The sequence below is a fragment of the Notamacropus eugenii genome, chromosome 2 (genome assembly GCF_028372415.1).
Source record: "Notamacropus eugenii isolate mMacEug1 chromosome 2, mMacEug1.pri_v2, whole genome shotgun sequence".
NCBI lineage: Eukaryota > Metazoa > Chordata > Mammalia > Diprotodontia > Macropodidae > Notamacropus > Notamacropus eugenii.
The window spans coordinates 316,187,388-316,214,816 of NC_092873.1; the positions used below are offsets into that span (position 1 = coordinate 316,187,388).

General features: G+C 37.4%; 1 long non-coding RNA gene across 1 annotated transcript; it reads left to right on the forward strand.

The window, feature by feature from the left end:
• Positions 1-26,896, forward strand: LOC140527838 (uncharacterized). Its single transcript, XR_011974943.1, has 3 exons — positions 1-168; positions 3,900-4,132; positions 13,624-26,896. It is a non-coding gene; the product is annotated as an uncharacterized lncRNA (long non-coding RNA).
• The last annotated feature ends 533 nt before the right edge of the window (positions 26,897-27,429 follow it).

Below are 27,429 nucleotides of genomic sequence, written 5' to 3' on the forward strand. Positions count from 1 at the left end.
GAACCTTCAAGCTTATCATAGTATCTGAAACACAGTAAATCATTAACAAATGTTTTTTCATCCATTCATGGTGCAAGTGAGAGGAAAAACAGCTAAGCTAATGGTTGTGCAATGGAGAGAAGGCTATGGAAAAGAGAGAAGTTGCAGGGATAGAATCAAGAAAACTTGGTAAGTGATTGGATATAGGGGGAGAGGAATAATTCAGGAAGACCATGAATTTGGGAACCTGGATTATTAGAGAAATGAAGGTCAGAAATAGGGAAGTTAGAATGAGGGATGAGTTTTTTGGGGGGGAAGATAGAGGGCTTTTCTATTTTTGGACATGTTGAGCCTAACATCGAGAGGTTTCAGGTTAATGCTATATGTACCTAAATGTGAATTTATAAATGGTGTACATCTACTAATATATATTTATAAATAGAATATAAGTAAATCATATTCATATACAAATGCATATCAATATAAACTAAGGAATACATATTTAAAATAAATATATGCCTCTGTTTATGTTTACTTTTTACAGGCAGCTAGCAGAGCCACCTCCTCTTCTGGCGGCTTCCCTAGTCATAAGTACCAGAACAGTTTGCTTTACCTTGATTTGCAATATCAGAATTGTATGTCCTGAGGCTAATATTAATACTAGGGAGTCCTTAGGAAACAGAAAACAACTGCACTTTCAGCAGCAGGAGAATAGGTGAAACTAGCCAGCAATCATAAGTTCTGTGTTGGAAAAACACTGGAACCCAAAAATATTTCAGGACTCAGGATACCTCCCATAACCTTTCCCCTCAGACTTCACAGAGTACTTTGTACCTTTCTAATGCACTTATCATGTATTATTGTATATTTTACTTACCTGCATTTGTCTTATTCCCCTCCTTATTCATAAGCCCCAAGAGGTAAAAGCATTTTTCATTTAAACATGTATCTTCCTCTAACATCTATCTAGCTCAGATCTGTGGGCCCATGGGACACTTAATAAAAGTTTATTGAAATAAAAAGTTAAATGATATAATAGACTTTTTTCATTTTTTGTCTTTATCTTTATATCCCTTCATATCCCTACTGCTTAACTCTATCCCTGAAGCTTAACATGGTTATTGATTGAATTAACTATCACCTCTCTGTAATATTCAATTATGACATCTATACAGATGATTCTCAGATTCATACATCCATCCCTAACCTCTCTTTTGACCTCTAGTCTCTCATCTCATCTCCAGTTGCCTAGTGAACATCTTGAACTGTCCAACAGAAATATTAAACTCAATATGTCCAAAACTGAACTCATAATCTTTCCTTCCAAACTGTCCCCCAGTTACCCTGGCTCATGGCGTAGACATCATCCCTGACTCTTCACTCTCTTTCACCTCCTGCATCCAACCAGTTGTCAAATCCTGTTGTTTCTCCCCTCACAAGTCTCTCCTCTATACCCCCTTCCCTTCTCTGACAACTCACATCTGGACTTTCACAATAGCAGTCTGTTGGTATCTCCCACCTCCACTCCATCCTCTACTCAGATACCAAATTCATCTTCCCAAAGCACAGGGGTTCCCATTTTATTCAATAAACTCCAGTGGCCTCCTATTACCTCTAATATAAAATATAAAATCCTTTCTTTGGCTTTCAAAGCTCTTTGTAACCTGGCCCCTGCCTACCTCTCCAGTCATCTTACACTTTACTCCCAAAAAATACTCTTCAGTCCAATGACACTGACCTCTAAGTCATTCCATGAACAAGGCAATTCAGTCTCTAAGCTCTGGGCATTTTCTTTGACTATGTCCCATGCCTGGAATGCTCTCCCTTCTCCACTTTGACTATTGACATCCTTGGTTTCCTTTAAATCCCAATTAAATTTCTTTCTACAGGAAGCCTTCCCAACTCTTTTTAATTCTAGCATCTTCCCTCTGTTAATTATTTCCTATTTATCCTATAAATCATTAGCTTTGTAAATATTTGCTTGCATATTGTCTTTCCCATTAGATTGTAAGCTCCTTGAGGACAGGGATAATCCTTTGCCTCTAATTGTATCCCAACACTTAGCACAGTGCCTGGCACACAATAGGTGTTCAATAAATATTTATTGATTTATTGATACAGAACACTGTCCAACTCCTTGATTTATTCATGTCTTCCTCTTCCTTCCTGTGCCTAAAATTTCTCTGAGCCTAGCACAGCTCTTCACTTGAGGTGTTCCCTTGGACAAGTCCCTTCACTTCATCAAACCCCAGGTTCTTTCTAAGGGTGTTGAACTAGTTGTTCTTTAAGATATATTTTCACTCCAGATTTCTATGATCTTCTATTTACTGTTCTTTTCACTCTAATTCCTGGCTTTTCATCTGTCCATTCAACTGTCAGAGTTAGTCTCTTCTTGGCAATGTCTCCTATAAATCTTCACTATGTCACAAATCAGCATATTTAAGTAGAACATCCATGTCAGTACAAAGAATATCGTAAAATCATGGGCCTAGAGCTAGAAGAGATCTCGGGACAGTCAGTTCAACCACATCATTTTAAACAGGAGAAAATTGAAGTTTAAGGACACTAAATGACTTGTTTAATGCCACATAAGCAGTGTAAGTAGGATTTTAAATCTTCTCCTCTAATACCAGAGCTACTTGTGTTTCCACTGTACCATCCTAACATCAGGAAAAGTAAACTCAAACATGCAAATAGGGAAACTATTGGGATGGGGAAGGACCTGGCAAATCATTTCTATAGTCCAGGGCTTCTTAATTCCAAGGAGTCTGTGGATGTATTTCAGGGCAGGGAAAGGGGAGTCCATGAACTTGCATGTTTATGTATCATGCACTGTGATCATTTATTCACCTTTGCCCTCAGTCAAAGAGGAAGAAAAAGAGACTATTCACCCTATCTTGGAAGATGGAAAAATTAAAGCCTAAAAAGGACAGCTCTTATTCAGTCACATAACGAATTTGAGACAGAGATTAGAGAACCCAGAATAGTCTGACTCCCAGGCAACTGTTTTAATCATTCTCCAATACTGACTCTTCCAAAGGTAGCACAGGGGACTTGGAGATGAGTCTGGATTTGAATACTGGATCTGACACTTATTAGCTGTGTGACCTTCAGCTGCCTCATCTAAAGATGAGAGGAATAAAAAATAATTGTAGTACTTGCCTCACAAGATTAATGCTATGATCTAATGAATTAATAAAAAGGCTGTATTTTCTAAGCATAATGTATTATATAAATCTGAGTTATTGTTATCATTATTAACTATTCCAAAATCCAAGAAGACTTCCTGGAACTAAAGTTCATTCTCAAAGCTTTTACAGCTCCTGAAAACAAACATTCCTTGGAATTTGATTCCTCATTTTCAAAATAGGAATAAAAATAATTGTCTTGCCTACCTCACAGAGTAATTTGTTCATATATACATTAAGTGTAACTTGACTCCATTTCTTCCTCATTAATTTGAGCAACTAAAGATCCAATTCAGTGTGACTTGAAAGTTGGGTATTTGTGTCTATCATTCCAGAGTCATGAAACAGTTAAAAAAAAACCAGTCACCTTGTCTGACTCCTCTTAAAAGATGTGTATAGTACGTGTGTACTTCCTTATGGCTCACAGAGGTTAATTCACAATCTCCAGGCACAGAAAGAGGCAGGGAGGGAAAGAGAAACAGTCATACTCTCATGCAAATTGCCACCACCAAGTCCCAGCCAGTTGTGTTCTTTCTAGACCAGAGTAAGTTTGTAGCCAATGCTGCTTGCGTGGCCCTGGGGAAGATGCGGTCTTGGGCGCTGTATCCCAATCTTTCTGTTGGCTGTCCTGTTCGATGTTGTTGGGCTCATCCTTTTGCTTCTGGGGATCTTGGCTCCTCTAAATTACTGGGACTTCTTGGTCTACACGGGGTCTTTATTCTTTGCCTTCAGCCTGGTCTTCTGGATCTTCTGGTATACATTCAGCCTCGAGGTGTGCCCTGAGAAGTTGGACTTATAGTCTTAAGGCTCCACAGGAGTGGATCCCAGTTCCTGGGTAGTGGGAAGAAAACAGATACAATTACTGAAGAAACCCAGCACTTCACCGAGGCACCCTTCACGAGGGTAGCCGAAGACAGAAGATTGGCTTCCACAAAAGTTCAGAGCCAACGCCATTCAGTCACAAGGTGGGTGAGAGTTATTCTAAATGGTAACAATGATGACAATTATTCTGAAAAGTGATAAAAGTATCCAAAAAACTAGTGGCAATCCCAAAAACATGAAAGTCCAAAATAGGCAGGCTCAGAATGGTGGATATATGGATCAGTACTTGTCTGTTAGTCTGGAGGTATGGGTTCTTCAAGCCTCTATTTCCTCATCTAAAATGAAAAGGTTGTATAGTTATAGCCATTAAGCTCCATTACCATTTAAAGAAAATTATGTTGAGAACTGAATTCTAATGAAAATTTAAGATGAGCATTGAGTTTTGTATCATAAGAAAAGTAACTCTCCAAAGTGGCTATATTGTGTGCCTTTAGTGTACTGAGTGTAGTACATAGATTGTTGAATGGGATGGATGTTATTAGTGTATTATACGCATGGAAAGCCCACCAAACAACTGCTTACAGCACATGCATGGGTTATGAAAGAACTACAAGTCAGGGGTAATTCAGTCCTCTCATCAAATATGCACAAACTATACTTGGCACAACAGTGAGGGGTTCCTGCTTTTACCAGAGAAACTCTTTATCCCCCTGAATGCATTATAGAATCATGGGTGTGGGTCAAAATAGTATCCAAAAGTTATGCATGTCATTCTCATATGCAGTTTTTCTCTTCTTTCTATAGTTCATTTCTAAGTCATAAAATCATAGAGTAGAAAGAGATACCTTGTTAGGAGTTTTTTATTTAAAGGTTACAATATTTGCAATATCTACTTCACAGCATCATTGTGAGGAAAGTGTTTTGTAATGTGCTATATGATCATGAGTTGTAAATTCTATTCTGATGGCTGATTGTGGCACAGAGATGATTCTGGGCTCTCAATGTCTATACCAAAGAAGTGCAATCTCTTGCACCTTCCACAATGCTGGAAAGGCTTCCATTAGAGACACGGTCTATTTGTTGTATGAAGACAAGCTAGTTTTAAAGAAGCTGGTGATCAGGTTGACTTTGGAAACTCCTGAAGGGATGGGATGTGATCAGAGGGACTACCCACAATAACACAGTAATAGAACCGTGCAGTATTATAATCATTCTTCTTTTTACCTCAGTCATCTCATTTTTTTTTTTGCAATAGTGTTTAGATGAAAATTGTCCTAGGATAAATCACTATCCTACTATCATTCTTCTATATTTAATACCGTATATACTACTACACAGGTGGATAAAAATGTTTTATTGTTAGAAGAATATTACCTACTATATAAGCTTATCCTCAGTATAACTCTAATAGCAGGGAGAAAAACATGGAAACCACATGTTGCTCCATGATTTTGATCTCTTCTTTTAGGTTTCACAATTTGAAAGACTTTTTTTCTAAATAGTTTTGATATTATGTATATTTGGTAAAGAGATGTCAATTTAAAATTTCATTCTTACATTTTCATGAATTAATGTCATGTCTGAGGGACTGTGGGAAATGATTACATCTATGATAATACTCTACTTCTAATATAATTCCAAGAATTATTAATTTAGAGCTAGAAAGGACCTAAGAGGCTATTGAATCTAACCCCTTGATTTTAGAGATGAGGAAACTGAGATTCAGAGAGACTAAGTGAAGTACACAGGATCACCCAGGTAGTGTTTGAGGTAAAGTCTGAAACTGGGCCTTCCTAAAGCCAAGTCTCACACTCTATCCATTTTCCCATGCTGCTTCTTTGAGCTATCCAAGATATTTTGAGATCTATATTTGTAATATGAGAAGTAGTCTGTCAATGTATGAAAGATTATTTATTATTATTACAAAATGCCAGAGTTGGAAGAAATTTGAGATCATAAGGTTGTGAATTCACAGTAGGAAGGAACTCTTGAAATCATTTCCTTTAAATTCTTTACATTATAGATGAGAAAACTGAGTTCCTTTCCTTTCAATGACTCTTACACATGGTTTTAAGATATCCTCTCTGTCTCTCTTTTGTCTCTCTGTGTTTATGTCTGTCACACACATACACAACTGATTGCACACACTTTTATGTACACATGTGCATTTACTGAGACAATCAGCTGGGTCAATCATTAGTCCTGAGCTATGTGTTTAATCAAAATACCTGTATTTAGGAACATACCAATTTAATTTTTTTTTCAAAGAAAAAGACAAGCATGGCAAGATTTTAAAACTGGAAAATTTTTTAAAGTCAAAGTCATATCAACTTGTAACTTTCCAAAAGTGAGATCAGGTTGAAGCTGGAATAGGAAAAGGACTGAAACATGCTTCCTGATTGGAATGTTAGCTTTTCAGCCTTTCTCTGGAAGTTAATCTCACTTTGTAGGATAGACACAGCTTTACTGTTCTCACTTTACTGCTGGTAGAAGAGCAGAGGTCACAGAGCAAGGTGGAAAGAAGGAAATGCTAATTGCTGGTGTGCTCTGTGATCATTCCTGCCACTCAAAACTCAACGTGAAGACAGCAATTTCCTGAGGAAAAAGAGCTACAAACAAAGTAAACCTCGAAGGAATAATATATGAACATTTACTTGAACCTTATTTTGGCATCATGCTATACCTGAAATGTTATAATACAAGAGTTAACTCACAACAGCACTGAACTGAGATTTAGGAGAGCTGGGTTCAAATCCTATCTCCAAAACCTACCAGCTGTATGACCATAAGCAAATTACTTAACTTCAATGAGCCTCACTTTCCTTGTTTGTGAAATGGGCACAATACTCACACTTACAGGGCTGCTGTGAAGAAAGAACTTTGCAAATCTTAAAGTACCATAAATAATTATGTGTGATTATTATCTTCATAGTCATAGAATCATTGATATTATTATTATTTCAACTGCACCCCATCCCCTGACACCTTTTAAAGATAAGGTAACTGAGAGTGTCCATAACAAATATAGCTCCAAGGCTCATAAGAAAATAGTGGAATACATAAGTAGAATGCTTTTGAAAAGAAGAGAGCTTGAACAGGTCCGTACGTGCACTATATACTCTGATCCTTGCTGACTTTATCCATTTTCTAGATGCTAATTCATTCCCTGATCAATGATTTTGAAATGCTCTTTGAACAGTGGTGAACTTTCCTATCTTACTTTGATTTATTGACTTTCCTGGTCAAAGACTGCTGTTCTGAACCTTGCTGTGCTGCCTGCTCTGCCAAGTTTCTCTGGTCCCCATGATAAGAAATCTGTCCTGGCTGCAACAGGTTATGTGTCCTAGGGCTGGGCCATAGAGTAGGTTAGAGAGCACAACAGGATCTATAACCCAGCTGTTCTGACTCCCAGTTCATTGATCTTTCCTCTACCAAATTTTCTTAACCTTTCTTAACCTTTTCTTAACCTTTCTAACATCTGATAGACTGGTGAAGCCCATAGGCCCCCTCTTAGAATAATGGTTTGTAGCCTACATTCAGAATTTAAAAAAAAAAATTTAATGTCAGGGGTAAATGAAAATAAAAATGCAATATTTCCCTTAATAGTATTTTTTCCAATTATATGTAAAAATAGTTTTCATCATTCACTTTTATAAGATTTTTAGTTCCAAATTCTTTTCTCCTTCCTTCCTTTTCCCCTTCCCCAAGATGACAAACATTCGGATATAGTAGAGAGCTGGGAAACAATTTTGACTACCAGTGTTTCTGATAAAAACCTGATTTCTAAAATATATAGAGAACTGAATCAAATTTTATAAGAACACAAGTCATTTTCCCAGTTGATAAATGTTCAAAGGATATGAATAAGAAGTTTTCACATGAAGAAATTAAAGCTATCTATAGTCATATGAATTGACTATTGATTAGAGAAATGCAAATTAAAACAACTCTGAGGTACCACCTTATACCTGTCAGATTGGCTAATATGACAAAAAAGGAAAATGATAAATGTTGGAAAAGATGTGGTAAAATTAGAACACTAATGCATTGTTGATGGAGTTGTGAACTGATTCAACCATTCTGGAGAGCAATTTGGAACTATGCTCAAAGGGCTGTAAAACTGTGCATACCCTTTGATCCATCAATACCACTACTAGGTCTATATCCCAAAGAGATCACAAAAAATGGAAAAGGAAAAAATGTATAAAGATTTTGTAGCAGCTCTTTTTGTGGTGGTCGAGAATTAGAAATTGAGAGGATGCCCATCAATTGGGGAATGGCTGAACAAGTTGTGGTATATGAATGTAATTGAATACTATTGTGCTAGAAGAAATGATGAGTGGGCAGATATCAGAAAAACATGGAAAAACTTACATGAACTGATGTTGAATGAAGTGAGCAGAACCAGGAGAACATTGTACACAGTAACAGCAATATTGTGTGATGATCAACTTGGAAAGATTTAGCTCTTTTCAGCAACACAATGGTCTAAGACAATTCCAAAAGACTTGTGATGGAAAATGCTATCCACATCCAGAGGAAGAACTATGGAGTCTGAATACAGATGGAAGCATGCTATTTTCTCTCTTTTTTTGCTTGTTTTTTTCTCTTGTGATTTTTCCTTTTTGTTCTGATTTCTTCTTTCACAACATGACTAATGTGGAAATATGTCTAATACGATTGTACAAAAATGTAAATTTCTCCCTATTTGTATAGTTCATGGACTCTCTGAAATCTATCTAAAGATCCCTGGGGAAGGGAGGAAGGGCATGGACTCCAACTGCTCTATACCATAATGAGGGCAAAGAAGAAAATTGGGAAAGTATGCCTTTCCCTGGTCTCAGATGAACATGCCATCATACCTATTACCAGGTCAGGTATAAACAAGTAATATGACCATCTCCTAACCTCTCAATGAGAAAGAGATATGTTCAATTAATGGTGTTCCCAAGATTTCCCCTCTCCATCAAGATCTCTTGGATGGAATAATCCTGGGTGGATCATCCCAGACCCAGGTAACCCCAGTCCTGAGTAATTTTGACTGATCACAATGGTTCTAGCCCCTCACCTCATTAAGGTGGGCATAGGGTCACTATGGGATGGGTCTGTGGTGACCCCCAGACAAAACTGAATCTGGTATTCAGTGACTCAATACCTTAGCAAAAGAATCATTGTTACCATACTGAGAATTTGGACACTTGCCCTTTGCCCTAAGCAGAGCAGTAAAAGAAGAGAGTAATGGGGTGGGGTAAGAAAGAAAGGAGGAGCAGTTTATAAAAGAGAAGAAGATAGCTCAGACTGTATTAGCAGATATTAAAAAAATGCCTAACACTCAAATACATTCAACTCTTACTGCCGTATATTATGATAAGGACTAAGGAGTAAAGTAGTCCAGGGTCCTGGCTTAACTTTGGGCAAATCACTTTACTTCTCTCAGACTCAGTTTCTTTATGATTTGATTATGTTTACGTGTATTATCACAATGATTAGATGATTGTAAATGTAGATGTAGATGTAGATGCAGATGTAATTAGATGATTATAAATGCAGACGTAGCAATATAATAGTCACTAAAGTCCATTTGGCTCCGTTCTCTTTAGCTTAAATGAGCTTATTTTAGATGACTAGCGATCTAGCAATTACTCCAAGCTTCCAGTTAGGAAAAATTTCTGTTCCCTTAGTAGAAGATGGGCTCTATGCCCAATGTTATGTGTAAACCTATCTCTAATTAATCCCTGGCCTCTTTGCATTTGGGGCAAAATTCAGTTTACTGGAAAAATTTGGGTAACAAGATAATAGATTTCATTATAGTGTCTATGGATAGACAGGTGGGGATATTGGAGACTCAGCTTTTGGGGGGGCATTCTCCTAACCTGGATACTCTTCTCTGAGTAAGCCTATAGAATAAGGTTCTTTTGGAATTTCCATTCTCTATCACTGCTCACATCTCCCTTTGTTCCATACTTGCTTGATCTTCTTTCAGTTCTGAGATAGCTTCTCCCTTTTATACAAACTGCTGAGGGGATGACCAAGTTCCTAATACAATAGTTTGGCTCAAGGAAGTGCACAGGTACTCAATTCTGATTGTTTGATTCAATCAGAAAATGCTTCACCTGTCAAAACACTTGGAGTCAAGTACAGTAATTTTAACCTCACTCATAATTAAATAACTTATAATGGTCCTTCCAGTTCTGAAATTATATGATTCTGTGATGACTACTCCCATTTTCAACAACCCAACTCCATTTCTCACCCCACCCCCAAAAATCAGAACATCCTTTTGTGGATTTACTTTTTCAAGTAGCCTTATCTCATCTTTATATTTGGATTTAAAAAAAAAAAAAAGAATGCCTTCAACATCCAGAGAAAAAATTATGGAACTGGATCACATAATGAAGTAGACCATTTTCTCTTGTGTTCTGTTTTGTTTTGTTTTATGGTTTCTTCCACTCATTTTAATTCTTCTGTGCAACATGACTAAGGTGAAAATGTGTTTAATAAGAATGTATATGTAGAACCTGTATAAGATTGCATGCCATCTCGGGGAGAGAGTGGGGAGGAAGGGGGAAGGAGAAGGAAGGGAAAAAAAATCTAAGATATATGGAAGTGATTGTAGAAAACTGAAAACAAATAAAATAATTTTAAAAAACAAGCAGTATTAAGCCTTAGAAAATAAAAAAAGGATTTTTGAAAGCCTTGAGACTTTATGATTAACATATATAGAACTGAGACTCCAAGAAGAATGGTGACTTGCTCCGGGTCCCAGGGGTAACGAATAAGGTAGAGATCAGAATACAGGTTTCTAATATCAAAGAGTTGGAGATCTAGTAATAGAAAAAAGCTCCCAAGAGTACCAAGACCAATCTTCACATTTTTTAGCAGACAGGAAATTGAGATGTAAAGTTTAAACGGTTTGCCCAAGATTACAGAGGTAAGTTTTAGAGGCAGGATCTGAACATGGATAATTTTACTCCAGAGCTAGCTCTCTTTCCACTACACCATGTTGTCTCCTATGTGACTTTATCCCACAATAAAAACCTATGTCCTAAGGGGAACAGAATTTTCTAGCATTAAACCTATACATTACTATATATTAAAACTATTTTAAAAAAGTAATATCAAGACATTTTCCTTATTGTGTGCCACTGCATGTTCCACTCTATTTTATCAATCCTTAGGCCCAGTTCTGGTATCAAGGATTGCTTCTCCTGCTTTGAGAGGGATACTTTAGCAACATGAACAGAAGTTTGCAGAGAGCGGATGAGGGTCCTATGGGATCATGTAATCCTAAATCACACCTGAAGTGAAGTTTTAGAAATCCAGATCTTGGACAAGTTAACTCCCCTCTCAAAGCTTCCATTTCTTCATCTGCAAAATATAAAGGTTAGATTTTCTGACCTGCAGGTTTTTTGCTAGTCCTAACATCTTAAGATTCCGTGATCACTTCTTTGAATACATCAAGGATCCCTAGAACTATGGACCTGTACTAAGCATTGACTACATGTTACTAAGCTAAAAGAGATTGCACTTACTTGTGTCCTTCTATCAGTCAATAAACATTTATTAAGCACCTACTATGCTCCAAGCACTGTGCTAGGTATTGGTGATAACAAAAGAATCAAAAGACAACCTCAAGTAGATCACAATCTAATGGCAGAGACAACAAGGAAACAAATATGTAAAAACAAGATATATTCGGGGGAACAAAAAGATTATAAAATCATTTTAAAATTATAAAAATTTATAAAATTATAAAAAAATAATTATAAATAGAAGGATGGCAGTAAAACTAAGAAGAATTAAGAAAGCCTTCCTGTAGAATATGGGACTTTAGTTGGGACTTAAAGGAAACTAGGGAAGCCAATAGGTGGAGATGAGAGGGGAGAGTATTCTACGCATGGGAGACAGTCAGTGAAAATTCCAGGGGCAGAGATGGAGTGTCTTGTTCCAGGAACAACAAGGAGGTTTTCTCCCCTCCTCTCTCAGAGTACTGATGAGGGCTCTCTGGCTATAGATTTTGCTTACCTGTAGCAGCAGTGACTTTTGTCCCAGTATTAGCTGAAGGAAGTTAGCTCTTTCCAGTCATACTCTAAGGGTCCCTTTTATCTACTATGCATATCTCTCTGTTATGAACTTTATTACTCAGTCTATATGACTTTTAAGGAAGTTTTGTTTGCCCTGTTTTAGTGTAGGAATTTACCTTAGATATAGATAAACTTCTGAGATAAGCCAGAAGAAGGAAGGAGTCTTACATTTATAAAAGGGTGAGTTTATGGACCTGAACCCTTCCCCCACCTCCCTCCCACCACCTGCTCCAACTGGACTGGGTTAGCCAGAAACAAGGGACCTCAAAGAAACACTAAGAGCAGGGTGGCTGGGTTGCAAAGGCTACCACAATTTCAAGTTCTGAAAGGGGAAACTTTGTCTTCAACAATATCTCATGCAGACAGATGTGAACTACCTTTAAGTATCTGAAGGGCTTTCATATGGAAGGATTAGACCTGTTCACTTGCCTCCAAAGGACATAACCAGGCTCAATAGGTGGAAGTTGTGGAGAAGTAGATTTTTGTCTTAATATGAAAGAAACCTACATATCAATTAGAATTATTCAAAAACAGAATTGGTTGCCCTGAGAAATGCTAAACTCACAAGTTATTGTAGGTCTTTAAATTGAACTTAGATGACAGTTGTAGGGGATTTCCTTAGATGACTTATGATTCTGAGACTTTGATTCTGTGAATTACATCCTCAGACAATCTTTAATGCTTTGAAAGAACTGATCAATACAGTGACCAGCCCCAGTTCTAGAGCACTATGGATGTTTCCTGCCTCCTGAGAGAGAGGTGATAGACTCAAGATGAAGAACAAGGCACACGTTTTTGAACATGATCCATGTGGAAATTTGTTTTGCTTCACTCTATATATTTGTTCCATGGGATTTGTCTCTCTTTTTTTCTCCAGTAGGAAAAAGAGGTGGGAAGGGTAAAAAATAAACACCTGTTGACTGAAAAAAATTCAAAATAATCTTATGGAATCAGAATTCTCACATGTTGAGGAGTAGCTAGTTAAAATTCAGACAGTCAAAGAGATTATTTTACTTAACTAAAATTTTCTTTACTGTTTGTTTTTCAATGATTCAGTTAAAAATCAAAACAAGTTATTTGGCCTTTTTCTTAAAATTTTATACTTTAAGACATTAACTGAACTCATTACCTACGATACCATATCATTTTACATATATATGTGTGTATATATATATATATATATATGTACATATAGTGCTTTCCTCATATGAATCAAATAATACATTGGCAGGCAGCAGCGGGGCAGTGGGAATTCACTTGTTGGAAAAGTTTCACCCACAATACAGATTAACAATTCACTCATAACTTATTACCCTAAAAAGCTATCTGAAGCAATCAGAAATTAAATTAGTATAGGACAAAAGCATCAAGATTTAGAATAGGTTTTAGAATGGGTTCAGAATGATTAATTTTAATTTCATGAGAAGAGTAATGGGGTGGGGTAAGAAAGAAAGGAGAAACAGATTATAAAAGAGGAGATAGCTCAGACTGTACTAGCAGATATTAAAAAAAAAACCCTAACATTTCATTTCTCCTTTTGCACTCCATAGGCGAAAGTCACATTCAGAACATATCCTCATATGAAACACAACCCTTAAAAGTCCCCAGTAGGAAGCCAGAGTTGTCATGGGGTGAAGTCTGGAGACCTTTGGAGGACCCACACTGATATCTTACTGGTGACCATAGATGGTGATCTTACTGCAGCTCTCAGGCCTTGCCACAGCTAAAGGATTCATCAGGAAAATGAAACAATGGCACAGACATCAGGAGCAGATTTTCTCAGAGGAAAATCAAAAGCCAAGGCCAAAGAGGACATTGACTCCTACCATCAGGCATGTGTAAAATGAAAGCAGTAGTAGTAATAGCATTTGAGGCTGCACATTGTAAAAAGAGGCCTAACTTTGCGATTGCTTTAAGTCTTACACTAGGCATTTATTAGATCAAGTGGAAGTCACTGAGGCCATTTCTCTACCAAAGGTGATAAGATTTTCCAAACCAAAATTTAGGATTCCATGCTTAGGAGAGCCAAAACTAGGATATGAGACAATCATAGGATTGTTTTTCTGAGACCATCAAAATGCAGAAAATACAAAAATTTAACATATGTACCCCTTCAGCAATCTATATATCCCTATAATATTGTACCTTTATAATACTAGCTCCCCACTTCTACTCAGCTGAATTTGTCATAAATGAAAATTCAATAGTGAATTGCAACTTGGTATAAGGGTAGAATTGTGCTGCATGTTTCAGGTGCCCAAACTAATAATGGCTGTAGCTATGATGGTAAACTTTGCCTTCCTTCTACAATTGCAAAGATTTTTATATTAGCACACTCAAGCGTAGGATGTTCTTCACTTTATGATTACAAACATTGTAACCAATTGTTACATCACATATATATGTGTGTGTCTATATATACACACATACACATACATATATGAATATATACACATGTATATCATATACCGCATACATATATATTTACATATATATGTATATATTCAACCAGTGAGTAATCTTATATTAACGACCCCTTTGACCAGCGGAAGTTGACAGCTTTACTACAAATTAGTCTTTGAAGCTGCCTAGGGCACTAAGAGGTGTCGTCACACAGCCAATATGTACCAAAGCTGGGACTTGAGTGTAGATCTTTCTGGATTGGAAGCCAGCTCTCTGTGCACTGTGCCATACTTACCTCTCTAGGCAGTAGAGTAGACCTAGCAAGACAAAAGTAAGATGGTCTCTGCAGTCAATGAGCTTAAAATCTACTATGCCACAGATGATAAAGGCTCTGGATGAGTACTGAATGATAAATTTGACTGAGCTCCAGAGTCAAAGGGTTTATCCAGCTGCCAATTGGAGCTATGTTCAGAGAGAGGTATTTAGGGCTAGTAATGACAGCTGACAATTCCCCCTGGCAATTCTATGGAAGAGATGGGCAACAGAGAGATGGGGGTGACTCCAAGGAAAAAAAACTAAGATGCAAGTGACTTTTTTCCAGACAGGCTCTACCAATTCTCAGGAAGCCGGACCACATTTTTCTGAGTTTTATATCAGCCTATAAAGCCTAGTTGGTGTTCTCATGCTTTACAACTAGAAACGTCATAGTTATTCAACACGATGACCGTAAAGCCAACCCCACCCTCAACACACACACACACACACACACACACACACACACACACACACACACACACACACCTCGTATGCTTACTCATATCAGGTATATAAGCATTTGGAACTATGGAGAGTAAGAGCATGCCTTCATGAATCATTATAATGTTTCTTCAGCCTGCGATTCTTCCTGTCTTATAGCTGAATTTTTTTGTGATGAGTATTCTTATTGTCAAGCTTACTCACATGATTCATGCAGTTACTATTTGCTGAAACGGTGGAATTTTTAGGAAATTTCAAAGACTTATGTAAACATGACAGAGTACTGGAAATCAGAACTACTGTGTATTTTCCAGGTACAAATACCTTAGTCTGTACTGTCATCTCCCTCCTCTTCCATAATGTATCAATACTAAATTCTAAGTTTAACGTCATGGGTAAAACCAATGAATTTTTGCTCTTTAGAGTCATTTTGCAATGTTACCTGTCAATTTCTTGATTGCTCTTTCCAATTTTCAAAGGACATTTATACAATAGCCTTCCTTGATTTCCCTGTTTTCTCCTTACAGGGCCCAAAATAGTGCCACCAGCAAGGGAACTTTGTATACGTTAAGTTAAAACTTGTCTTGATACCTCTCTCCACTCTGTGATTATATTCATGCCAGTGTTAATGATACCATTTTTCATAATCAAAGAGTTAAAAAGAATAAGGACATCTTCAGCAGATGTGTAAGGTTGCCTGAAATTGGAAACCCCAATAAGAAGCATTTAAGAGCTGCTTGGAAAGGGACTGGTATATGAAATTCCCCTTTTCATGAAGTCTTCTTAGAATCATCTCACCTTGAAACCCCCTTCCCCACTCCCCAATTCTAAATATCTTCAGCAGTTTGTTTATATATATGTAAATACATACATACATATATATATATATATATATATATATATATATATATATATATATATATATATATATATATATATATATTCACAGAATCTCTATCCAACTATCATTTGCTTGTTAACTATTCTTTGTCTGAGGCAGCTAGGTGTCGCAGCAGATAGAATGCTGGATCTGGAGTCAGGAGGATTCATCTTCCTGAGTTCAAATCTGGCCCCATGTACTTCCTACCCGTGTGAATCTGGGCAAGTCACTTAATCCTGTCTGCCTCAGTTTCCTCATCTGTATAATGAAATGGAGAAGGAAATGGTAAATCAGTGTTTTTTGCCAAGAAAACCCCAAATGGGGTCACAAAGAGCCAGACACAACTGAAAATGACTGAATAACAAAAAATTTATTGTCTACTCATTTATAAATGCATGTGTCTTCAACTCCATCTATGTCCCTGTAAAATGGACTATAAGCTTCTTGAAGTTGGGGATTGATCTGGTTTTTGTTACTTTTTTATTACTATCTCTGCCTACCATTAAGTGCTAAGTACTTTCCAGATAAATTGAATTAGATTTTTATTATAGAGTTTGAGTGTGAATTTTGATTTTTTTACTTAATAGTTGTGTGACCCTTAGCAAGTCATTTAATACCTCTGAATCTGCATTTTCTCATTGTAAAATGGATATACTCACACTCCTTACTTTAAGGTCCTGAGAAAGAAGTGTAGAGTGAACAGAGAAGTCTTGGAAATTCATTACTGTCCTTGATCATCTGAGAAGACAGGTAGAGGAAATTTGAACAGTTCCATCTCTTTAAGACCTTTGTCAGAAACCAGGATACATGACTCAAACACCCAAACTCTCTTTAGGAAACTGTTTTCCAAGAAATCAAATTAGTATCTGCTTGAGGAACACAGACATGGTTGAACATCAGATGTAGTACTGCCCATAACACTTTTGGCATTAAATCATCACACTGCTACACACCAAGATGATGTCATCACCTGACCTTTATTCCTTGATGTATCATCAGTTTAGATGAGAAAGATGTGAATTATGGACATATGATTGCCCATGGGTATGGCAAATGAGTAAAGCCAGGAAATAAGACCAGATGACTAGTTGAAAACAGTACAGGGTAGGATAGTAGAAAATAATGAGAATGGGGCTCCTTAATTATTACTCTTCATTTAAGGACTCCATGGAGTTTAGGGATGGAAAATGGAACTTGAGGAACACTCAGACCTTTATTGTAACCATAATAGGGACATGGAATCTGTCCCCAGACCACATATTTCCTACAGGGCTCTGACTAATAAGAAAATCTTTGCTCACTTCATTTTGGTAATTGTAGCAAAGCAGTAGTTCTCTGATGATTTTTTAAAGTTGTTTTTAGATCCTGCAATTCCTATGAATCCCTGAATAATATCATTTTGCCCCTTGTTCCTTGAAACACTGTTGTGACACTATATTACTGGGAATCCCTATTACTCTGGGGCCCCTAGGGTAAAGAAGCAGAGCAAAGAATCTTATCCTTATAATTCCATAAACCCCAAGTCCCATACTTCAAAACTGAGTCTGGCAGTCCATGGCTAGGATCTCTCCCTGCAAACCCCTCTAGACCACCGGACATATTCGAATACCTTCCCTAGGGATTACATTTCCAGGTTATGAGCAGCTACAGAAAGCAATGACCAACAACAAAAGCCAGACAGTCATAAAATCTAGAGAAAGGGAAACAAGTAACTCTCCATCTTATCCTGTTTTCCCTGAACCCAGTCCACTGCCTGCTCCTCCTGTGTACTAAATTATGGATAGTAGAAAGAGTTCTAGATGGGTGATTGTAATTCTAACATAAGCCATACAACACATCTCAGAAACGCCAGCCCAGAGGCTCAGACTTCCCTTGTTTTTTATACACTGTCTATAAGCAGCTTTCAAGGTGGAAATAAGGTCAATCTTCTCACTGAGGCTATTGACAGCTAAGGTTGCCTTCCTCTTCTCACAGTTTATCTGACCTAGCTCACTGATTGTGCTAATAAGAATGAGCTGGTCTTGCCAAGATATTCACCCAAAAAGCCAGTAAAATAGATCCTTGGGATGGCTACTGCTCTGCTTGTTCCCTACAGGTGACCATACTGCCATTACCCATCTATTGTCTCTTCCTTCTTTACCCTCTATGACAATACTTCCCTGGTTATACACAAACAGAGGACATCAAGCACTCACAGCTAGTAACTTTGCTGTTATTGTCTAAGAGAATTGGGGTAGGTCAATTACCCAATCAATAAATATTTATTAAGCACCTACTACATGCTGAGTTTCTTTGGGTATGTCAAAAGTACTGCTGAGACTGCACTTATTCAGCTTGTTGTGTATAGAGATACGATCCAGCTATATCCAATTGAGAGCTAAATTCTCTGACTCCAAATTCATAACAAAGCAACTGAAGCACTTTTCTTGTTTCAAAAACTAGAACCTTCCCTCACGACAGTGGTGTCAAATTTGGGGCCCAGGGAGCTATTCTATTTGAATTTGATAACTGCCTTAGAGAGCATTGATTGGCCTAAAGCATGATTATACTGTTTGTTCTAAGCAGTTCTGAAGTCTGAGTCAGCTTTCTTATAAGGGCTTATTCCTGGATCTTGCGCATTTCCAATTCAGAGAAGTCAAATTCTTTGTTGGAAAGGAGGAATAGATGATGATTCAGGGAAAACTGAGGAAGGTTGCAGATAAGGAAATCAGTCTGAGGAAGGGGGCTAGAGAGACTGTGTGACAGAGAAAAAGTGATAAGTGAGGCAATCAAAGCAAACAAAAGAGTCTGGAAGGGGCATATTGAGAGAGTGAAAAGATAGGGGAGTGGAGAGGAGGGTGATTGGGAAAATTGTACGGCAGCTAGGTGGTGCAGTGGATAGAGCACCAGTGCAGGAGTCAGGAGGACCTGAGTTCAAATCTCACCTCAGACACTTGACATTCACTAGCTGTGTGACCTTGGACAAGTCACTTAACCCCAACTGTCTCATCCTGCGTCATCTCCAGTCATCCTAAGGAATATCAGGTCACTGGATTCAGATGGCTCTGGAGGAGAAGTGAGGGTGTGACCTGCACAGCCCTCCCTCACTCAAAACAATCTCAAGTGCAAGTCATGTCATCATTTCTCTGATGGCATGGTCTTCAGCAACAAAGGACGAACACACCTTATACCTTGGGGAAATTGTAGACCAAAGAAAAAAACTATTGGAGGGCTAGTAGTGAGAAAATGGGAAAAGGGGGACATATCCCATCAAGAATGGGGATTTTCTCCTTTGAAACCTGATAGAAGAGATGCTGAAAGGAGGAAAGGATATATTAAATATGGAGACAGAGATGGGTTGAAGCTAAACATCACAGTCTGGCTTGTCATTATTAATGATATCATATTTGAAAGGGTTGGATAAGAAAAAATGATTATATTTAAAATACACATATATTCTTAAAGAAGTAACAATATGTGGTCAATGCAATACAATGAAAAGCACAATGGAAATTTGGCTTCCAATTCAGTCAGAACCCACTACTACTAATTTACTCTGAGACCACAGACAGGTCACTTTCCCTCTCTGGTATTTTGGCAGTTTTTCAATCTGTAAAATAAAGGCAATGACTCTATAAAGTCTCTTCCAGTTATAAATTCTATTGCCTTGTCTCTTCTCAAATATTACCTACTGTCCTTTTCTAGTGTTTCAGAATCTCCTTTACTGGCAAACAGGCTTAGGTCCTCCTCATACAGAAAAGGAAAAAAGTTTGTCTACCCACAGGGACAACAGAGCTATTGGGACTATCCTGGTATGACACTTAGCCATCAGTTTGTTTTGTTGTCCTAGTGAAGCTGTGTCTTCCTAAGTGAGTCTGCAGAGAACTGGGCCCAAAGTAATCCTCACTAACACCATCCATCATTCTATGGAGCAAAGCAGGTTATATGCTTAGCTTTGAAAAATTTAGGATCACCTCCTAGATATGAAGACTTTAGTGGAGGATTTTTAACTTACCAATACTATGCATAGTTTGCACTCTGAAATTATATCACTCTGTAGTAAGAAGAAAAAGACATGCCCTTGAGAACCTTGTGCTGTATTGTAGTGGATGGAGCAAGAAAGGGTTAACTCTAGAGATGTAAAATGGAACAGAAAGTGAATTCCAAAGGCACTGTCTTTGGAGGAAAGATAAGAGATTCTCCCCTTTCTCCAACACACATACACACACCACAACACACCACACCATACCACAACACACCACACAAGCAACTATTCAGATGGTGAGAGCAGAGTAGAAAATTACCTAAGAGAGAGTGGTGAAAAGAACCTAGTGGGAAATATTTGCTATGTGTTCCAGACCAATGAAGCATAATCTCAAATACCTCCATGCCTGGCTTTTTTGTTGTCTGCAGGCAGAAGGCTAGGCCCTCTGCAAAATTATAAAGTGGGTAAATTATGTCTTTAGACCATTGGCTTTCTCTTTTTCTTTGCCAACTGTGGTGAAGACACTCTCCCCAGATAGTGAGTTCAAGTGACTCCAAGGATCCGTATTCACCTATAGTGGGAAAGAGGAAGGGAATCAGTCAGTCCTCGGACCTCCCTGATAAGTTAGTGGAGACAAAAAAAACACTTCAAAGAGAACTGATGAGGTTTGAAAATGTGCAGCCATAGAGCAGAAGCAATTCTAATAGAGATAGGTATGTGTACATGCTCAGATAATTCTTTTCTCAAGTCTGTTTTATTCTGGCTGTGTCCCATATAGATAGTCAGTTTCTGTACAAAGAGCAAAGTATTTGAGATTAATTCAATTCAACAAGCATTTATTAAGTACCTACTATATGTGAGGTATAATGCTAGGATAAAGGAAAGATGGGATGCTCATTAAATATACAGGTGACACAAAACTGAGGGAAATAGCTAATATGTTGGAAGATAGCATCCAGATCTAAAGGGATCTTGATAGATTCATTGGGTTGAATCTAATAAGATGAAATTCAAAGGATACATATAAAGTCTTATACTTATATAAAATAAATGACTCCATAAGGAAGGCAAGGATAAATCACTATTGTTCTGAAAAAGATCTAGAGATTTTGGTGGCTTACAAATTCAATGTGAGTCAGTGGTATAATAAGGCAACCAGAAAATCTAATAGAATCTTGAGTTGCATTAAGAAGGGCAATGCTTCCAAGAACAAGGTAAGAGTACAATTACATTTTGCCCTTATCAAGACTTGAATTAGAATATTGCATTTAATCCTGGTGCCACAGTTAAAGATGGATGGTGATAAGATAGAGAGTATCCAGATGAGGTCAACCAAGGTAGCAAAGAGCTTAGAGTCCATGTCACGTGAAGATCAGTTGAAGGAAATGGGCATGTGTAGGCTAGAGAAGAGAAGGCTCTGGGCAGTCATAGTACTTGTAATCAAGTATTGGAAAGGTTGTCATGTGGAGGAAGAGCCAGATTTGTTCTATTTAGCCCCAGGGGGTAGAACCAGGAACACTGAGTAATTTCCTGACAAAGCTGTTCAAATGTGGAATGTGATATCCGCAGAAGTTATCAGTTTCTCTTGCTGGAACCTTTCAAGCAGAGGCTAGATCACAGATTCTTGGATTTGTTAGTGGGAATTCTTTTTTTAGGTATGAACTGGACTAGATGTGGCTACTAAGGTCACCTTCAACTCTGACATTCTGTGATTCTGCCTTAGGGATTTATTTCCTAGGACCAAATTTTGGCTCTACCACTTGTTAATTTGTCTATCTGTGAGACCTTGAGAAAGTCATTTAATAAATTATTTTCCTCATTTTTTCAAATGCCTCCCTTCCCACCTCCAAGTTCTCTACTAACTCTAGATCTAAGATGATCCTTTAGAGACTGAATAGGCATAGGGAGGAGTTGCTTTCAGTCATTTGTGCTTGGGGGAAATTATAATAAACAAGGATAAAACCATGGAATGTGAGAGAGTTTAATCATTTAGGCCAGTATATCAAATTGAAATGCCTAGAAAACAAGGGCCAGTAAACTATATTTGATAATCCCCAAGGACTCCATATTGACTTAGAAAACCACATATTAACATTACCTATATTTCATAATATTCTTATTTATTTTGCTAAATATTTCATAATTACATTTTAATCAAGTTCTGGTCACACTCTGGAGTGTTGTGGGCTACATGGATTTCATGTTTGATACCTCTATCTAGGCTACCATTTCCCCATCATTTTACAGATGTGAAAATGAAGACCTGCACAGGTGAAATGACTTACCTAAATTGCACAGCTAGTTAGTCACAGAATCTAAAAGAGAATTGATTGACAAGCTAGAGAACATCAGAAGTCTGTTATCAGGATGATGAGGGGACTAGAAACCATGCCATAGGAGGTAAGAGAATATTTACTCAAAGAAGAGAAAATCTGGGAGACAAGAGAAGAAGGGAGGGGCTAGGTTTGGATATGACAACTGCCTTAAGAATTTGAAGGCTTGCCATATGGAAGAATGATTTGTGTTTGATTCCAGCCAGACTCTTTCCATTCTAGCCACTGAAGACATGAGCAAACAGAATAAACTCATAATAAAATGAAGAAATATGATGAGGTTAAAAAAATCTGGAATAAAATTCCAAAAAAAGAAAACAATTCCACTGTAATCTCAGGTAGAACCTAAGGAGAAAAAAAAAGGATGGAATGACTACCATGACTCCAATGATGAATTAAAGATTTATAAAAAGAAATAATTAAAAATGAAATTGGAGATCTTGACGAAACACTTGGAAAGAGAATAAACAGTTTAAAAGCAAAGCTGGAAAGCTTACAAAAACTTACATACTGAAAAAACAGAATAAAGCAAACAAAACTCAAGTATTCAATTATATAACAAGGTATACGAGAAGGAAATCAAAAGACAGAAAAGGGAATACAAGGTGGTTGTTTTTTAGTTGCATTTAACTCTTCATTACCCCAGGGATGCAGAACCTCAGGCCTTTCTATCCTCCACTGTCTTCCAAAATCTGTCCAAACTCATGTTCATTGCTTCCAAGACACTATCTATCTATCTCATCCTCTGCTATTCTCTTTTTCTTTTGCCTTCAATCTTTCTCAACCTCAGGATCTTTTCCAATGAATCCTATTTTCTTATTATTTGGCCAAAGTACTTAAGCTTCAGCTTTCTTATTTGATTGGGGAATAATATGAATTAATTTCTTTAAGTATTGATTGATTTGTTCCCCTGCTGTCCAAGGGACTCTCCAAAGTCTTACTATCAAAACAACTAATCTGGGGAAATAATCATTTAAGAATCATTAGACTCCTTGAAAATATTACTAAAAACACTTGATACTACACAATCAAGAAATCATAAAATAAAACCATCCAAATCTATGGAACTGGAGGGCAAAGTAAAAATACTCAGAATCCACAGTTCAACCCTTGAAAGAAATCTCAAACCCCAGAGATTCCAGTCTAATGAAAACAAAAAAACCTACATCAAGCATCCAGGAAAAGAAGGAAAAGAAGACTTCAAGAGGCAAGAACCCTCAATCAAGATCTCACAAGGTTATGCAACAAGTCTTAGAAAGGGAAGGAAATCTTGGGGTACAACAAAAAGGAAATTTTCAATGCCTAAAACTAAGAATTATTTATTCTGCAAAATTGAACAAAATCCTTCAGAAAGAACTTTAAAAAAAATCAATAACATCCAAGCACTGCAGTTAAGAAAATGAGAATCGGGTAGAAAATGCAAATGTAGGAGAAAAGAAAAAAACTAAAAAGATTAAAAAAAAAAAAACATTTGGATGACCTGAAATGGCTAAGTTATAGTCACACACCTACAACAAAATAGAGGATGAAGACACCGTTATCCTTTCCAAACTCCACCACCTTCAAGAATAAAGAAAAAACAAAGAAAGAACAACTTAAGGCATTAAATTTGCTTCAACAGATGCCATGGCAGACAACCTCTTGGCACTAGCACTCTAAACCTCTGAAGTGCCAGTGCCAGGCCAGAGAACTGAGGAATTAGAGACTTCTATCTAAATGTACACACGGTGACAAGATCAAACGGGAAGTCTTGGGGACGTAACAGTAAAAAGTCAAGCCTGGGACATTATGGATGGGACTTGGCAACACTAAGCCTATAGGTGAATCAATGGTTTTTGTGGGACTGCATCACAACGTAGATGAAAGGGAGGAAAGAATAAGGAAGATGGGGAGGAGTGCGTGATGCTCTAGGGTCAAATTTAATGACTAGCAATGAGCAGATCATCCTTGTACACTCAGAAAGGAAAGAGGCTACAGAAGAGTGGGCGAAGAGGAGAGAGAGAAGGATTGAAAAGCGGGGAATGAGGAAAGAGGCTTTACTTTGATGGCAGGAGGGAGTTCTACTCATGAACGTTCCTATGAGTGAAATGTTCTGTTAAAGGAGATGGGAACCTTACATTCAATATGCTCTGGGAGACTCGGTGCTTGAAAAGTCCACTTGTCCTACATAGCGAGGGGTGTGGGGGTAGAGAATGTTATAACTTCATGAGGTAACTGAAACCAGAGGAAGAAGGAGGGCACAGGCCCAAGGAGAAGTTTTTGAGGTAAATGGAAAAAGGTAACTAGGAGAGGGTATAAACATTGGCGGACTGCATTATCAGGGATATGATGGGGGGTGGGGGTCCCAACATAGGGTGGTGTCCTCTCTGACTCCTACAAGTATTAGCATCATCCTAAGAGTGAGGCTCATCAAATTTGCAGGAATTTGCAAATCCACAAAACTGGAAGAAATAACTAATATGCTGGAAGAAAGGTTCCATATCTAAAAGGACCTTGACAGACTAGAACATTGGGTTGAATTTATAAGATGAAAGAAAAATGGGATACATGTAAAGTCTTGCACTTGGGTCCAAAAAAAAATGACTTAGTAAGTATAAGATGAGAATTTCTTTCATTATCCATCCTCTCTTTCTGTCTCCTCTACACCTTCATCCTCTGGTTCATCATTTATAATTTAGTCTCTTTTTTCTGTATTTTTAATGCCTGCCTTGTAGAGTTTGCCCTGATCATTCCCTCTTTTTTCTGCAACATGGCTAATATGAAAATATGTTTTGCATAACTATGTCTATGAAGATATCACATATTTCTTGCCTTCTCAGTAAGTGGGGGAGGGGATAGAGGGAGGAAGGGAATTTGAAACTGAAAATATATTTTAATAAAACTTTAAAAAAGAAACTTATTATGCTAGACATACTTTCTTCTCAGTAGTTAACCTGTACCTGGGAAATAAAGGTTATTCTCTGACACTAAGGAAAAAGGAAGGATTATGAAATGTCACAGGACCATTAGCCTGACTTGTGAAGAATATTTGTGTACAGAAGAATTGCTGCTTATTTTGGTCAATATCCTGGAAAATATTAGATTAACATTTGTCATTGTGTGTAATATTTGTCACTGTATGTGTATCAGAAACATATGACTAAGGGTAGGCTGATAATATGAAATCTTCAGGCCATCAAAATAGGTGTATCCTCTTACCAACAATGCTGAATTTAACCTGGAATATTTGTTCTCTAACAAGTGACAAACATGAATGGATACAAGAAAACAAAATTTTATCTGAGAGTCAATTTATCTTGAACATGGTTAAGCCATGATGCCTTATTCCTTCTATCATAAAGTCAACAAGCATTAATTAATTGTCTACTATGTGCCACATGTTGTGTCAAGCTCTAAGGATACAAAGAAAGGGTGGAAAAATATAGTCCTTTCTCACTAGGAACTCTCTATTTAATGAGGGAGATGCCATACAAAAAACTATATGACTGATTGATATATATGCATATGTGTGTGTGTGTGTGTATAATCACATCTATATATATATATATATATATATACGTATATAATAAATTGAAGCTAAATTTAGAGGAAAGACACTAGTATTAAGGTGGAATCAGGAAAGGCTTTGCAGAAGGTAGAATTTTAGCTAGTATCCAAAGAAGGAGATAAGTAGGGAGAGAATTACAGGCAAGGGGGACAGTCAGTGAAAATGCACCGAATCAGGAAATGGATGTTCATGGGTGCAAAAAGCAGCAAGAAAGCCAATATCATTGGATCACAGAGTATATGGAAGGGGGTAAGTTGTAAGAAGAATGGGAAATAAGGAAAGAGCCAGGTTACAAAAGCCAAACAGAGGAGTTTATTTATAATCCTTGAAATAATAGAGAGAAACTAGAATTATTGGATGAGGGATATAATCATTTTAGATACTTTAGGAAAATTAATTTGATACCTGAAGGACTGGAGTTGGGAGGACTTGAGGAAAGAAGACCAACAAGCAGGAAAGCTATTCCAATAATGCAAACGTGAGGTGATGAGGACCTCCATTAGAGTTAGAGGAGAGAAGGGAATGAATGGGAGAGATGTTGTGAAGATGGAATCAAAAGAACTTGGCAGCTGACTGAATATGGGAAAGTGGTAAAAGAGTAAGAAGTTGAGGGTCACATCTAAGTTGTGAGCCTGGGTGACTGGAAAGATGGTGGTGAACTTGGCAGACAAGTTAAGAAAGGGAAGGGTTTGTAGGAAATAATTATGAACTGAATTTTGGACATATCAACTCTAGGACAACCTGTGCTGCAAACATATTGTTGTTCTATGATAAATTAAAGATAAATACTGGCCCAGTGCAATGGTATTTCAAGAGATATTGCAGGAAACCAATTCATTTGATGATTATAACAATATAAATGGAAAGAATGAAAAGGGAAACTGAATGCTGTGTAATTATAATGACCAATAAACTTGGCCCTGGATAAGAGTTGAGAAAATGCATCTTCTTTCCTTCTTTGGTGAAGTGGGGCACGTTAAGTGTGGAATATTGCATATGCTTTCAGATTTGGTAAACGTGTTGGCTGGTTTTGCTGAATTGCTTTTTCCTGTTTTTTTTTTCTTCTTTGTTACAAAGGATGTCTCATTGATATGGAGGAAGAATATATTTGGAAATGGAGACTAAATTTTAAAAAAAAGGTCAATTGAAAATACTTTTCAAGATATTCCAGGTACTGTTTGAGTGAGCAACAGAAAGAGTCTCATAACTCAAATAACTCCCCTCCGGGTAATATTACAAGAGACAGAGACAGACACCTAGAAAGAGAGGAAAAGAGAGAGAGAGAGAGAGAGAGAAAGAGAGAGTCTGCAACATAGGATCAAAATTTCAAAAGCAGGAAATTGTGTACATATGCAGAAACAGAACACCTGTTATCTGAACTTTTAGAAGTGGACATGGAAAAATACTCCCTAAGTGGAAGTCTATCAAACCTTGTGACTCAGAGGCAACTGCCTGGCCAGGACATGAGAGAAA